Source organism: Anabrus simplex, chromosome 11, assembly GCF_040414725.1.
Source record: "Anabrus simplex isolate iqAnaSimp1 chromosome 11, ASM4041472v1, whole genome shotgun sequence".
NCBI lineage: Eukaryota > Metazoa > Arthropoda > Insecta > Orthoptera > Tettigoniidae > Anabrus > Anabrus simplex.
Window position 1 is genome coordinate 85,152,590 of NC_090275.1, and position 16,905 is coordinate 85,169,494.

Here is a 16,905-nt window from a genome sequence, read left to right on the forward strand (position 1 = left end):
GACCTCCGGGGGTGGCAGCTAATCACGCTAACCACTACACCACAGAGGCGAACAGGGTGCATTTGTTTATTTACTTACCGGGCGAGTTGGCCGTGCGGTTAGAGGCGCGCAGCTGTGAGCTTGCATCCGGGAGATAGTGAGTTCGAACCCCCACGGTCGGCAGGCCTGAAGATGGGTTTCCGTGGTTTCCCATTTTCACACCAGGAAAATGCGGGGTTGTACCTTAATTAAGGTCATGGCCGCTTCCTTCCGACTCCTCGCCCTTTCCTATCCCATCGTCACCATAAGATCTGTGCCGGCGTGACGTAAAGCAAATTGTAAAAATTAACATATTTATTTATTATTTATTTATTTAGGTTGGTTTTAGGTCTTTCGTTGCGCTTTCCTTTCATTTGTTGATACTCTCTAAAAGCTAGTCTGCACGCGCTGGGCACATGACTGTTTAACACGATGTTCTTCACTTACAGGAACAATGACAGTGCGGAACAAAATCAATAAGCAGATTCAATAACGTCATATCCCGTTTTTAATACTTAGGCAATGACCCTGTGTAATTTTGACCTTCGAGATGTTATGCAAGCTTTTTCAAGATTTCTTGCGCAATCTGCTGGATTTTATTCGTTTGATTCAGTCCCGTTCAGTTAGTAGATCGTGACTCCGGAGAAGGCACCACTTCATCAGCACCACTGGGATCTGTCCACTCTCCGCGTGGCCTACGAAACTTGACAACCCGTCCTCCAGGATAAACAAGGTGTGTGTCATTATTACCCTTTTACAACCAGCCTTTGAGAATACTTTTTTTTTTAACATACATTTATTGAACATAACAGGCGACTTCGCCCCTATACATGTTCACATGCAGAGTAAAATAAATAATAAAGAATAATAATAATAAGGATAATAATAATAAGAATAATATCTAGCAGTCATTAGCTGTAGTAGTCCCTCACTCAATGTTCAAACATAGTCATCCAGTGTCCTTATTGTGCTCTGTACTTGCGTCACATTCTTGTTCCTGACCTACACCTAATCAATAAATCAAACAACAACACTCAGCATTTCAGCACTTGCATTCCAGCTAACTTTAAAACAAACAGACCATGCAATCCTGTATCATTACCCAACTCCACATAACTAAGTACTCTATCCCTATATTCCTTAATCCATTAGAATTTTATCATACTATCCCATTCCCTTATACACATAACTATTCCACCCCCCTATTCCCCTGCCCACCCTCTAACTCACTCTCCTTCATTTTACTCTCGCATGCCTTTTTTGTCGCACATAAATATCTGTTCAATTCACCCCCTTTTTCCCATTGTTTAATAATCCATCTCAGAATTGCGTTCTCATCCCCTCTACCCAATATTTCCCTATGCTCGGCACTCAATAATCCATGTCTTAACCCCCTCGTTACCTCACAGTCTCTTAGCAAGTGAAAATCATCATTCACATCTCCGCAAAGTACACATCTTGTCTTATCCCTCCCCTGTAACCACCCTGTATTCCTTTGCAAACCTAAAAGCCACCACATCATCCCATACCGTTTTGACCTATCGACGTATCTAATATTCAACCCGGCTATCTCCTCTATTTTCGTAAAAACCGTCAGCGAATTTCTTAGTCTGCTATCCCCCAATAATTTCTGCCTATGGATATCTCAAATTCTCCTTTCCAGTATATTCATCCCTCTCACTTCTGTCTTCGACCAAACCTCCCCCCACAGGTGTCCTAATCCTATCCTCTCCAAATATCCCTTTATTTTTTCTAACCATCCACCCTTATACATGCTCTTAAATTGCTGTGCATACGCTGCCTGTAATACCCTCCCACCTTCCTGTCTTCTTAAATTCATCCAGTAACTAACTATTCTTTTCACACCCTCTGATTCCAAATCCTCCCTACACATTAATTCCGCCCCTACATTTGCTGTACACCTCGGTAAGCCCATTACTAACTTAGCAAAACTACTAACAATCCTTCTTAGTTCCTCTCTTTTCTCATCCAGCCCCCAAACTTCTGAGCCGTATAATACCCTCCCAACGATTACCGACCTGAACACTAGTCTCAGTGTTTTATAACTGATCCCCGGGTATTTGACTAGCAAATTTCTGACTGAGGCTAAGGCTAAGGCTGCCAATCCTCTATATTTCACCCTTTTGATCTGGTCACTCCAAGTTCCTTTATCATTAAAAATAACTCCTAGATATTCCAACTTCCTTACCTGTTCCAATCTTTCTCCCTGAATTACCCAATTACCTTCTATCTTTCTTCTTTTGTCCACCTGTACTACTAATATTTTAGACTTATTTCCATTAATTCTCAATCCCCATTTCCTCGCAAATAGCGTCACTGACTTTAAGGCCCTATTCATCGCCCCTGAGGTTAGCGTCATCAATAACACATCATCCGCAAATATCAGTCCTGGTACTTCAAAACCATTAATTACTGGTACAGCCCAATTTTCTGCCCCAAACCCCTCTAAAATATCGTTGATAAATAAAATAAACAGTATTGGCGATAACTTGCATCCTTGTTTTAAACCCACCTTGGACTCTAATGGTCCACTCAGTCTCCCTTCTTCGAATTTTACACAAAACCTGACAACCCTATATATTCCTTCCACTGCCCTCAACATCTTCTCCGAAATCCCTAGCCTGCCTAATTTCTCTAATAGGGCCTCTCTATTCACCTTGTCAAAAGCTTTCTCAAAATCTATTGCTGCTACATAAACCGTACTTCTAGCCATATTCTTATACTTTTCTAAAATAGTCTTTACTATCATTATATTATCCACTGTTCTTTTCTTTTTCCTAAATCCCCCTTGGTAATCTGTCAAAATTTCATTTTCTTCCGCCCACCCGCTTATTCTGTTCGCTAACACACCAGTATATATTTTACTCAAAGAATCCAACAGAGATATACCTCTATAACTGTTCACATTGTTCCTACTACCCTTCCCCTTGTATATAGGGCATATAATTCCTGTTTCCCATTCCTTAGGGTAATTACCTCCCTCAAATATCATATTGAATAGTTTAACCATGCCCTCTATCATTATCTCATTTTTACTAATTTCCTTCCAAAACTTGTTATTTATACCATTACACCCCCCGGCCGACTTCGCTCTGGCTCTGCTTATCACTCCCAGGATTTCCTCCCTTGTGATTTCTTTATCCAGGTCATAAATTGCCACTCTCCTATTCCTCCAAATTACTTCTTCTCCCGAACCTCTCCATCTTTCATCCCCCTATTTCCCTAGTAATTCATCAAAGTGCCTGACCCATTGCACTTCCTCAATACTCGTTCTCTCTATATTCCTTCCACCCTTAATAATTTTATTAATCTTATCCCAAACTCTCTCAAAAGTATTTGTCTTGCAGTCCTTATTTATGGCTTCCATTTGTTCCTCTAACCACGTCTTTTTTGTCTCACAAATTTTCTTTTTATACTCCTTCCTCAATCTACAGAAAAACTCCCTTTCTTGGCTCCCACCTTTCCTTCTATATTCTCCTAACGCGTCCATCACCTTCCTCCGCATTCCTTCACACTCCCTATTAAACCATTCTTCTCCCTCTTTCTTATTTCCCTTTCTAGCTTTCGCCTTCTGCGCTGTCATCTTTATTGGATGTAGCAACAATTCCAAGGCTTTATCAGTATTATTCTCTTCTAACGCCCCTTCCCACCCATATTTCAGAAGATGTAGCTCCTCTTTTACTACCCTATGCCAATCCCGGGCCACCTTCTCTGTCCATTTATACTTATTATAACCACTCCCTCGTTTATCATTTGTCTCCTCTTCCTTCATTGTACACTTCTCTTCCTCCCTTTTCAGCATAACCCTCACCGGGAAATGGTGTGATTCAATCCAGTCTCTTATTTCCATTCTTACAACTTCCTCAATCATCCCTTCCGAACTTAAAACCATATATATCACACTACCACCCTTCTCAGTAACATATGTCAATTTCCCCGTCCTGTCACCCTCTATCCACCCATTCAGAATATACAAATTTCCCACAGCACACATCTCTAGGAGCTTCTCTCCATAACTATTTGTAATTTTGTCCCCACTCCTTCTACTTTCCAACAAACACATTCCATCCTCCCTACTATAAACTGGGCTCTGTTCCCCTATTCTCGCATTCCAATCCCCGAATAACAACATATCCTCCTCACCTGGATACATTCCCCTTATCCTACCAATATCCACCAATAACTCTTCAAAAAAATATTTATTTGCATATGCTGAATTACTAGGGTGGCAGTAAACAAAAGCTAGATTTATTTTCTTCCTCCTTCCCTCACCCCCTCCCAAATTCAATCTCAGCCATATGGTTTCCATCATATCGGTCTCTATATCCTCTACTCTTTCACTAATTTCTTCCCTAATTAGAACTATCATCCCTCCTGGTGCTCGTCCCGTATTCCTCTCTTTTCTTCTATATTTATATTTTATCTCAAACCTCTTCCATGAAATCTCCCTCCCTGTTTACAACCACGTCTCCAAGAGTGCCACAACATCAAAACTTTCAATTACTTCCCGAACTTTCTTGTTTCCTAATTTGTTCCTTAGTCCCTCAATATTCACACATCCTATTTTCCAATATAGTTATAACTTTCCCTCCCTCCCTTCTAGGTCTCCCCCTCTATTCTTTCTTCTAGTAGTTATCGACCTCTCGTCCTCTGTATCCTCCATCCCTTTACGTACTTTTCCCCATATGTCTTTTAAGCCCTTACTTCTGACTTTACTCATAATTTTTTTACCTTCCTGTCGATCTGTCTCCTCTTGACCTTTCTTGTTCACTACACCACTGCACCCTGCCCTCACCGCTTCTTGCTGCTCACCCCCACTCACCCCTTCACTATTTTGGACTTCTGAATCCACCTTCCCTTGTCCTTTCTTGCTCACTGCAACACTACACTCTACTCTCCCAGTTTCTTGCTGCTCAATCTCACCGTCCACTTCACTATCTTGATCTTCTGTCTCCCGGCTACACTGCCCATTCTCTTCTGAGATGCTCTCCTCTCCTGCCACGTCCCTCCTCCTCTTCTTTTCTTCTTTCTTCTTCCCATCTTGCCTTGTCCTCTCACCACCCTCAACCCTCTCGTTTTCGTCCATCTCCTTTAGCTTCGTCACTGAATGTACTCTAACCCATCGCCCGTTTGTCACCTCCAACCTCAGACCTCTTATTCGGGCCTTTAGCCCCTGGTTCCTCGCTCTCCATAGGTGCCTATTCAAGATCTTCATATTTTCACTTCCTTCTCTTCCCATGTCTCTTTTCACCCTTATTTTCTGTCCCTGTAAATTCTTACTGTTACCTACCACAATTTCTGCCATTAGGGTAGATAAAATTTTTACCCTAATTGGCCTCCGACCTTTAGTCTTACCAATTCTCTCTACATCGTCTATGTCTATCTGACTAAAGTCTATCTTCATTGTATCACGTATAACTTCCACCACCTTAGATATCAGTTCAATCTTGCTCTCCCCCGCCCCTTCCTCAACTCCATATATAAATATGGCTTTCTCCAATCTCTCCTGCCTGTACCCCTCCGCTTCTTTCTTCATATTCATCACCTCCTCTTTCAGATGTTTCACTTCCCCTCTCAATAACTCGATTTCTTTCTCATTATTGTCCACTCTCCTGCTCGATTCCTCTGTCTTCGTTTCAAGCCATTTCTTCATGTTCCCTATCTCCTTTCTCTGCTCCTCCATCATGTCCTTTATTTCCTGCACCTTGTCCCATTGACACTTTTCCTGCATAACTTCACTTACAACCACCCTGAGTGCGGCCAAATCCTCCGTACTATATTTTCCACTGGTATTTGGGCCTGGGTTTACTTCCACCCCCCCAATAACCAGTAGCACCGCTATCACTGTCACTACCAGCACCGCTTCACTCATTTTTAATCCGTCCGTACTTATCACCAATCCATTCCTGGTCTCCTTCTTCTGCATTGCCTGCCATTTCCCAATAGCGGCCCGGTACTGTTCAATGCCGACCATGTTTACAGCACGCACTTCACTACGCAACCTCTCTCCTCGACCGCTCGAGCTAGGGAGAATACTTTTGGAATGGAGACTCTTTTCTAATACTTCTGTCCACCAACATTCCCTTAATTATAGCACAAGGATACTCCAATTAAATAAAGACTAGCACAAGCAAGGAATACTTTTCTTAAGAAAAGAAGTTTGTTCACTTCGAACATTGATAGAGGATTAGAAAGACGTTTTTGAAGACTTTCGTCTGGAGCGTTCCGTTGTGTGTTTTTAGTGAAACGTGGACGATAACTTGCTCAGAAAGAAAAAGGATAGAACCTTTTGAAATGTGGTGTTCCAGAAGAATGCTGAAGGTGAGATGGATAGATCGAATCACGAATTAAGAGATACTGAATCTAATTGGTGAGAGGAGAACAATTTCCCGAAATTTGACGAGAAGAAGGGATAGAATGATTAGATACATCTTATGGACTCAGGAATTGTTCAGTTAGTTTTGAGGGAAGTGTAGATGGTAAGAACGGTAGGAGTAGACCAAGGTATGAATATGACAAACAGATTAGAGTAGATGAAGGATAATGAAATGTTTAGGACATGATAGGGTGGTAGGGCAAGCTACATCAAACCAGTCTATGGAATGAAGACTCAAACAACAGCGGTAAATGAACTACAATAATAATATTAATAATAATAATAATAAGCTGAAATTCGCCAATGGGGTAAATATTAATATTGAAGTATTTCCTTAAATACGAAATTCCTTGTACTTTATTTTACAACAATTTTCTTTACGTCGACGAGGGGAAAAGAAAGGGCTAGAAGTGGGCCTTAAGCGACCGTGGCCTTAATTACGGTACAGCCCTAGCATTTGCCTGGTGTGGAAATGGGAAACCACGGAAAACTTTGTTCAGGGCTGTCAACAGTGGGGTTCGAACCCACCATCTCCCGAATCCAAGCTGATAGCTACGTGACTTAAACTACGCAGCCACTTGCTCGGTGCATTTCCTTGGACAATTACCTTTTGGCACTACTGCAAATTTAAACTATCGCTCTTTTGACATTACAACATTTAACCGGGCATGGCTGTCATTTCTCTTGAGGTTAATTTATCGTGGTACAAAATGCCAAGTGATTTGGAAATTAATGACTTTTGAAAGAAAGTGAAAGTCTTTTATCGGATGTTGTTAAGTCAACTCGAGGACTTAAAGATCTTAAAGATATTTTTCCCACATATTTCTTAGAATTAGGCCCTAATCTGTTTCCGTTTAGGAGCAGCTGGGAAACGTTCCAATATTTAAGGAGCATAACTATAAGAATAAGAATATACGGAGGCAAACCATTAATTCCAAGGAATTCAATAATTATGTAGGAAATTAAAGTAGCTAGTTTTCATCCTCAGCATTAATCTGTTTACGCTAGCGACTGGTTTTGAATTACCGTGTATAAGCCCAGTGACTTCCAAATGAATATTATGAATGGAAACTTTGGAGAAAATTATGACATCTTTCGCAGAAGGGAACGTTTTGTTATACATTTCAATTACGATATCACCATGAGCTAAAATTCTAGCTGGTAGTTCAATAATATTTGAGCCGTTACCATCTAGTGAGGCAAGACCAACTACAATATCTCAGACCAAATACAGTAGAGACAATACGCGACACTTTCGGATTAATAGCCTTGTTAAAATGGGAAACAATTCGCAACTGACGCTCCCAGTGGCGTGACCTGAAAATTCGCACTAAATTCAAATATGCTTGCTTGTTGTTTTAAGGGGCCTAACATCGAAGGTCATCAGCCCAAATTCAAATATCAATGGAAATGTAAATACGGAATTGGATAAATGAATTACGTCTAGAAAGAAATTGTTGCTAAAATATTAACTCCAAAGTTGCTAAAGCAATTCTGGATACATGAATGAAGAATTATTTAACAGGTTATTATTTAAAGACTGAAATTAGACATATAATCAAGATGTGAAATTGACTGCTGTGAAAGGGCTTGATCTTTCATTTATGCATTACTTTTTTAGCTTTAGCATACCTGCCTGAACTTGTCTTTTTTTCTCATTTAAAAGCATTGTACATCACATTAGCACACTTGTCAATAAAAATATCGGCACATTCCTTACATACATGATTCAATGAATTTACATTTAAGAGCTGGACAATTTTCTTTTTAACTTGAAGCCTACTAACAGAAAGAAAATCTATAAATTTAGCCGCAAAAGCATTCAAAATTTCCCTATAAGCAATACTTGCCATTACATTAGGGTAAAGCAAATTTGCATCATCATCACATTCTTAAATCATCCATATTTTCTTCAGTGCATGACAACGCATTACGGCATTCCAAATGGGGTAACTTGGATCACAACCAGCCACACACATCTGCATATGCATTTTCCTAAATGAAGTCAAAACCAACAGATCACACCTACAACAACAGATCGGTATTGAAGGTTAACTGCTGCACTAATACAATAAAATAAGCTTATTATATTTTAAGCCAGTTAAAATATGGGTCGCGCAGGTTAGAAGTTTAGGAAGTAAGCCTCCTATAAAAAATCTTTGTAACTGGAAGACTATAATATGCAAACACAGTATTTACTTGCATTTTCTTGTCACGAGGTAAACGGAAGAAAGACCGCGAATCCTTCTGCTCTTCATATTTATTGCAGCCAAACGCAGCACATATCTTTCCACTCATATTGACAGGTGATATAAAGGAATGACACACGCTACTATTTACTTATGTCAACTTAATGCAAACGCATAAATAACCCCAGAAACTTCACAAACAAATACACGTCATACATACATTTATAACAGGCGACTTCACCCCTATACATGTTCACATGCAAAGTAAAATAAATAATAAATAATAATAATAATAATAATAATAATAATAATAATAATAATAATAATAATAATAATAATAATAATAATAATAATAATAATAATAATAATAATAATAATAATTGTACCGGGCGGTACACCTCCACGCATCTAATTTAAAACGTGCGCCAGTTGAAACTCCTCTGCTGGAGGAAGTCTGAACTTTATCGACGGTATTAATTTTCAAGTTTCTCAGAAGATGTCACTACGTGGAAAGTTTGGAGTTTTTGAACTGTGCCACTTTTGATGTATTTTTGTTTACCGGTAGTAAGAAGTGTGAACTTTCTCTTCTAGAGGACACTACTGAAAAACTACAAGGGTGCACCCTAGTGCGATGTGAAAGAACTGTTTTTTGGAGAAATTTTTATTTCAAAAGTTTGTTTCTTGTTAAATTTCCTTCTGTTATTGTTTAAGTTGGCTGTTTTGTATTTAGCCAATCCCGAATTTCTTTAATTAATTTCTGACCAATCTGATGTATCTTCCCCCAACTTGAATATGCTGCTTATCCCTAACCAATAAAGTGATTGTGGGCGGGTGTTTTCTTCCCTAAAACGCCTCGAACTTTCCGCGAGAGTATATAAACTGCTGATTTTTGGGTCTCTGCGCCACTTCTGTTCCATCTTTCAGTGTGTAAAGTACATAGCAGGGGGCGGGAAGCGCCTCTTTCTTCGGCAGCGGTCAACATCAAGGTAATGGCCGATTAATAACTTCTTTCTTTGCTAGCTCAGCAGTTTAACTCTCGGGGCGGGTCCGAAGTTTTTCCATAATATAACCTTCCTTAAAATGTAAAGACCCTTGGTATCTATTCTATCTTTAAACTGCATATCGGGATAGAGAGTGCTTAACCCTCTCGAGCTCCCAATCATATTGTTTTGAGGTGAACTTACTTTTTCTCAACCTATTCTTCGTTAACGTAATGTAAATTGTTCCTTCTAAAGTCACCTCTTTAGTATGGGATTAGCCCCTGCATTAATGGACTAGTGCCAAGTAGGTTTTAAACAAAGTGTATTAGGAGCGCAAGTTCGCCTCCTCTCAAATTGTTATTTTAGAGGTCATGTAATTAATCTTTTTCTCACTTAATAGACCTCAGTAGGTTGGGTATTTTACCCCTGTGTCTATGTCCTCAGAGGACAACTTGAAGGTGGAGTTTGGTGTGGCCTTTGAGAGGCTTAAAGTTTGAGAGCGAGTGGCTCTTTTTGAAAATTGAGTGTTGTATGCCTCAAGGAGGTTTTTTTCCTGTGTAATTTGGAGCAAGTGCTCCTGAGCATGAATGGGGTTTTCTGCCCCTCTGTTAAAACTTATTTTGAAGTAAGGTTGGGCTGATTGCCCAAGAATTGGGAAGTCGGGGCGCGAAGCCCAAATCCGGTAAATATTGTAACTACATTTTGTTGCCTTGCTACTATGTACCTGCCATGCTTGTTATTTCTTTATTTTGGAAAGAAAATATAACCTTGTTAATTTTACATGTACTCTAATTTCGTAGCTTGAGACCCGTTCACACCCGCACCTTCTTTCACCTCTAACTACCGCAAAAACACGGTAACAATAATAATAATAATAATAATAATAATAATAATAATAATAATAATAATAAGGATAATAATAATAAGAATAATATCTAGCAGTCATTAGCTGTAGCAGTCCCTCACTCAATGTTCAAACATATTCATCCAGTGTCCTTATTGTGCTCTGTACTTGCGTCACATTCTTGTTCCTGACCTACACCTAATCAATAAATCAAACAACAACACTCAGCATTTCAGCACTTGCATTCCAGCTAACTTTAAAACAAACAGACCATGCAATCCTGTATCATTACCCAACTCCACATAACTAAGTACTCTATCCCTATATTCTCTAATCCATTAGAATTTTATCATACTATCCCATTCCCTTATATACATAACTATTCCACCCCCCTATTCCCCTGCCTACCCTCTAACTCACTCTCCTTCATTTTGCTCTCGCATGCCTTTTTTGTCGCACATAAATACCTGTTCAATTCACCCCCTTTTTCCCATTGTTTAATAATCCATCTCAGGACTGCGTTCTCATCCCCTCTACCCAATATTTCCCGATGCTCGGCACTCAATAATCCATGTCTTAACCCCCTCGTTACCTCACAGTCTCTTAGCAAGTGAAAATCATCATTCACATCTCCGCAAAGTACACATCTTGTCTTATCCCTCCCCTGTATCCACCCTGTATTCCTTTGCAAACCTAAAAGCCACCACATCATCCCATACCGTTTTGACCTATCGACGTATCTAATATTCAACCCTGCTATCTCCTCTATTTTCGTAAAAACCGTCAGCGAATTTCTTAGTCTGCTTTCCCCCAATAATTTCTGCCTATGGATATCTCTAATTCTCCTTTCCAGTATATTCATCCCTCTCACTTCTGTCTTCGACCAAACCTCCCCCCACAGGTGTCCTAATCCTATCCTCTCCAAATATCCCTTTATTTTTTCTAACCATCCACCCTTATACATGCTCTTAAATTGCTGTGCATACGCTGCCTGTGATACTCTCCCACTTTCCTGTCTTTTTAAATTCATCCAGTATCTAACTATTCTTTTCACACCCTTTGATTCCAAATCCTCCCCACACATTAATTCCGCCCCTACATTTGCTGTACACCTCGGTAAGCCCATTACTAACTTAGCAAAACTACTAACAATCCTTCTTAGTTCCTCTCTTTTCTCATCCAGCCCCCAAACTTCTGAGCCGTATAATACCCTCCCAACGATTACCGACCTGAACACAAGTCTCAGTGTTTTATAACTGATCCCCGGGTACTTGACTAGCAAATTTCTGACTGAGGCTAAGGCTAAGGCTGCCAATCCTCTATATTTCACCCTTTTGATCTGGTCACTCCAAGTTCCTTTATCATTAAAAATAACTCCTAGATATTCCAACTTCCTTACCTGTTCCAATCTTTCTCCCTGAATTACCCAATTACCTTCTATCTTTCTTCTTTTGTCCACCTGTACTACTAATATTTTAGACTTATTTCCATTAATTCTCAATCCCCATTTCCTCGCAAATAGCGTCACTGACTTTAAGGCCCTATTCATTGCCCCTGAGGTTAGCGTCATCAATAACACATCATCCGCAAATATCAGTCCTGGTACTTCAAAACTATTAATTACTGGTACAGCCCAATTTTCTGCCCCAAACCCCTCTAAAATATCGTTGATAAATAAAATAAACAGTATTGGTGATAACTTGCATCCTTGTTTTAAACCACCTTGGACTCTAATGGTCCACTCAGTCTCCCTTCTCCCAATTTTACACAAAACCTGACAACCCTATATATTCCTTCCACTGCCCTCAACATCTTCTCCGAAATCCCTAGCCTGCCTAATTTCTCTAATAGGGCCTCTCTATTCACCTTGTCAAAAGCTTTCTCGAAATCTATTGCTGCTACATAAACCGTACTTCTAGCCATATTCTTATACTTTTCTAAAATAGTCTTTACTATCATTATATTATTGTTCTAATTAGGGAAGAAATTAGTGAAAGAGTAGAGGATATAGAGACCGATATGATGGAAACCATATGGCTGAGATTGAATTTGGGAGGGGGTGAGGGAAGGAGGAAGAAAATAAATCTAGCTTTTGTTTACTGCCACCCTAGTAATTCAGCATATGCAAATAAATATTTTTTTGAAGAGTTATTGGTGGATATTGGTAGGATAAGGGGAATGTATCCAGGTGAGGAGGATATGTTGTTATTTGGGGATTGGAACGCGAGAATAGGGGAACAGAGCCCAGTTTATAGTAGGGAGGATGGAATGTGTTCGGTGGAAAGTAGAAGGAGTGAGGAGAAAATTACAAATAGTTATGGAGAGAAGCTCCTAGAGATGTGTGCTGTGGGAAATTTGTATATTCTGAATGGGTGGATAGAGGGTGACAGGACGGGGAAATTGACATATGTTACTGAGAAGGGTGGTAGTGTGATAGATATGGTTTTAAGTTCGGAAGGGATGATTGAGGAAGTTGTAAGAATGGAAATAAGAGACTGGATTGAATCACACCATTTCCCGGTGAGGGTTATGCTGAAAAGGGAGGAAGAGAAGTGTACAATGAAGGAAGAGGAGACAAATGATAAAAGAGGGAGTGGTTATAATAAGTATAAATGGACAGAGAAGGTGGGCCGGGATTGGAATAGGGTAGTAAAAGAGGAGCTACATCTTCTGAAATATGGGTGGGAAGGGGCGTTAGAAGAGAATAATACTGATAAAGCTTTGGAATTGTTGCTACATCCAATAAAGATGATAGCGCAGAAGGCGAAAGCTAGAAAGGGAAATAAGAAAGAGGAAGAAGAATGGTTTAATAGGGAGTGTGAAGGAATGCGGAGGAAGGTGATGGACGCGTTAGGAGAATATAGAAGGAAAGGTGGGAGCCAAGAAAGGGAGTTTTTCTGTAGATTAAGGAAGGAGTATAAAAAGAAAATTTGTGAGACAAAAAAGACGTGGTTAGAGGAACAAATGGAAGCCATAAATAAGGACTGCAAGACAAATAATTTTGAGAGAGTTTGGGATAAGATTAATAAAATTATTAAGGGTGGAAGGAATATAGAGAGAACGAGTATTGAGGAAGTGCAATGGGTCAAGCTCTTTGATGAATTACTAGGGAAAAAGGGGGATGAAAGATGGAGAGGTTCGGGAGAAGAAGTAATTTGGAGGAATAGGAGAGTGGCATTTTATGACCTGGATAAAGAAATCACAAGAGAGAAAATCCTGAGAGTGATAAGCAGAGCCAGAGCGAATTCGGCCGGGGGGTGTAATGGTATAAATAACAAGTTTTGGAAGGAAATTAGTAAAAATGAGATAATGATAGAGGGCATGGTTAAACTATTCAATAGGACATTTGAGGGAGGTAATTACCCTAAGGAATGGGAAACAGGAATTATATGCCCTATATACAAGGGGAAGGGTAGTAGGAACAATCTGAACAGTTATAGAGGTATATCTCTGTTGGATTCTTTGAGTAAAATATATACTGGTGTGTTAGTGAACAGAATAAGCGGGTGGGCGGAAGAAAATGAAATTTTGACAGATTACCAAGGAGGATTTAGGAAAAAGAAAAGAACAGTGGACAAACAAATACACGTGCTCTTATGACAGAATCAGTAACTCTCAGGTCACTCCGCTAGACAGAGCTCTAATCGCTGTTCCTCGATATCTCGCAGTGTGTCGCGTATTGTCTCTACTGTATTTGCTCAGACCTTAACCGGCATATCGAAACTGTCTATAATGGCGGCAGCTGGAGTGCTAGCATGCGTTTGTTTTGATTTGTGTAAGCCGTGTTGTTACCAAATATTTACGGAAATTTGAATATTATTAATCGTGCATTGTATTTATTTATAGTCTTACGAAGGTTATAGATCCTCTTTCAGTGCCGTAAGAAGCTGTTTGTTGTCAAAGAGCTTATTTATTCCAACAATATCGGTGGTGATTAGGTTAACGTTAATTCTCGTGTTCTTCTCTGAAGGTATTTTCTTAATTTTTAGTTACCTATGCAATATGTTTTTTAGTTTAATGTGCTGTGTGCCTGGATGTAAGAGCTTCAGTGTTCCCGTTTCCAAGTCCTAGTATTTTTATTTATTATTTTTTTTTTGCTAGGGGCTTTACGTCGCACCGACACAGATAGGTCTTATGGCGACGATGGGATGGGAAAGGCCTAGGAGTTGGAAGGAAGCGGCCGTGGCCTTAATTAAGGTACAGCCCCAGCATTTGCCTGGTGTGAAAATGGGAAACCCCGGAAAACCATCTTCAGGGCTGCCGATAGTGGGATTCGAACCTACTATCTCCCGGATGCAAGCTCACAGCCACGCGCCTCAACGCGCACGGCCAACTCGCCCGGTAGTCCTAGTATTAAGGCAAAATTGGGTTAAGAGCATTCGTAAGGAAAACTTCGAACCAAATCATAGGACTAATAATGTTGTGTGCATTAATCATTTTATCATTTTTGAAAACCAATGTATTGTGAGGGAAGACATTATATACCCATAGAAGGTGGTGATCTAATTCGAGTGCCGCGCAGACTTCCGAAGTTAAAACTAATGATGCCTATCCTAGCGTTTGCCCTATCAGCCAACGTACCCTACTACAAAGAAAAGTAAATCAGTCCCAGAAAGATCCGAAAAATCATAACCAAGATTTATGATTTAGAGACTAAATTAATCTTAAACGGTGGTCCAAGAATGATGTAATTAATTTTCAACGTTTTACAATGAACATGCGTAAACTAAACCTAACCCCATTTCCCGTGAGTGAACAATGTTGCCACTCTAGTGATTCGATCCTTTCCTGCTTTGAGACTACCCCGAATACCATGTTCTTTTCTACTTACAACCATCCACTTTATCTTCTCTACATTCAGCCTTAAGCCCATGACGTTGCTGGCTTCAATGACAACATTGAGCAGTTCCTATAGATTCTGGAGATTAGTTGCAAGTAGGACAGTGTCATCGGCATAAATTATGTTATTTATGATGACAACATTAACCACAACTTCTTGAGATTTCCCGTAAAGAGCATCTCAAATATGTTTTCTGATTAGTTGTTGGAAAATATCGGGGAAGGAATACAGCCTTTGTGAACTCCTTTCATAATTGACACTTTTTCCGAGAAATGACCATCAACCCTTATGCCAGGTTCCGCCCATCAGGCCTTATATTTTCGAATTAATGCTCATGAGTTTGTTATGGCGGACTGTATCGAAAGCTTTTTCGTAGTTGACGAAACAAGCAAAAACATCGACATTGACATCTCGAGACCGTTTTACTGCAACAGTACTGTTGTATTGCACTTGTAGACTGAATAATGTCTCTCTAGTACCAAAGCCATATCTGAAGCCGATCTGCGAGATTCCAATATCTCCACACATTTATGATAAATTTTCGAATTCAAGACCTTTATGAATATTTTCAGAACATGTTCTATTTTCATTGCAGAATTTTGCATTGACTTTCTTAACCGATGTTAGGATAGTTGATTTAAGCCAGTTGAGAGGAATGGTTCCACTTCAGTGAATACTGTTGAATATGTCAACCAATAATGAAAGAGATTTTTCTTTCGCAAGCAATTACAGAAACTCAGCATAGATCTCATCAGGGCCTGGAGCCTTCCCATTATTCGCTGTTCTTATGGCATGCTCCACTTCTGCACGTGTGGTATCCATATCGTCGTCTGCCCAAACACCACGATCCGCATTTCTGTGATCCATGAAAAACGTTTGTACATACCCCTCCATTCCTTCAATTTCTCTTCTGTTCTCGATAAAATGTCACCATTCTTTTTAAGGGGCTCTCCAGTACCCTTGTTGTTGTATTCACCGGTTACTTAATTCTCTTTATTCTACATATTGAAAAAATCATGTATTAAATTCAGTAATTCTATTTCGTTTCATTCCTCAGAAATTTGCTGTACTTTTTCATTCCTTATTTTTTGTCGTGTTAACTTCTGCAAAGTTTTGTAATTTACAGGATCTTTATTCTTAAAAGTCCGACTCGTTGGCTGAATGGTCAGCGTACTGGCCTTCGGTTCAGAGGGTCCCGAGTTCGATTCCCGGCCGGGTCGGGGATTTTACCTTCATTGTTTAATTCCAGTGGGCCGGGGGCTGGGTGTTTGCGCTGTCCCCAACATCCCTGCAACTCACACATCACACATAACACTATCCTCCACCACAATAACACGCAGTTACCTACACATGGCAGATGCCGTCCACCCTCATCGGAGGGTCTGCCTTACAAGGGCTGCACTCGGCTAGAAATAGCCACACGAAATTATTATTATTATTATTATTATTATTATTATTATTATTATTATTATTATTATTATTATTATTATTATTATTATTATTATTATTATTATTATAAGACCTTCTCTGGTCCATCAGCTTCAGAATTTATTCTGTCATCCATGACTTATTATTATTGATTCTTCATTATCATTTAATTTTACCTGACTTATGCTATTAATTGCAGATTTGATGTG

At 39.6% G+C, this 16,905-nt stretch overlaps 1 protein-coding gene across 1 annotated transcript in view; it reads left to right on the top strand.

Annotated features, from left to right (window-relative positions):
* The first annotated feature begins 624 nt into the window (after positions 1–624).
* LOC136883438 (fatty acid synthase) overlaps positions 625–16,905 on the top strand; it is a 560,183-nt gene continuing 543,902 nt past the window's right edge. Inside the window, exon 1 of the mRNA XM_067155718.2 lies at positions 625–751. The gene's annotated coding sequence lies outside the window, so the exon portion shown is untranslated. The remainder of the gene's footprint in view (positions 752–16,905) is intronic.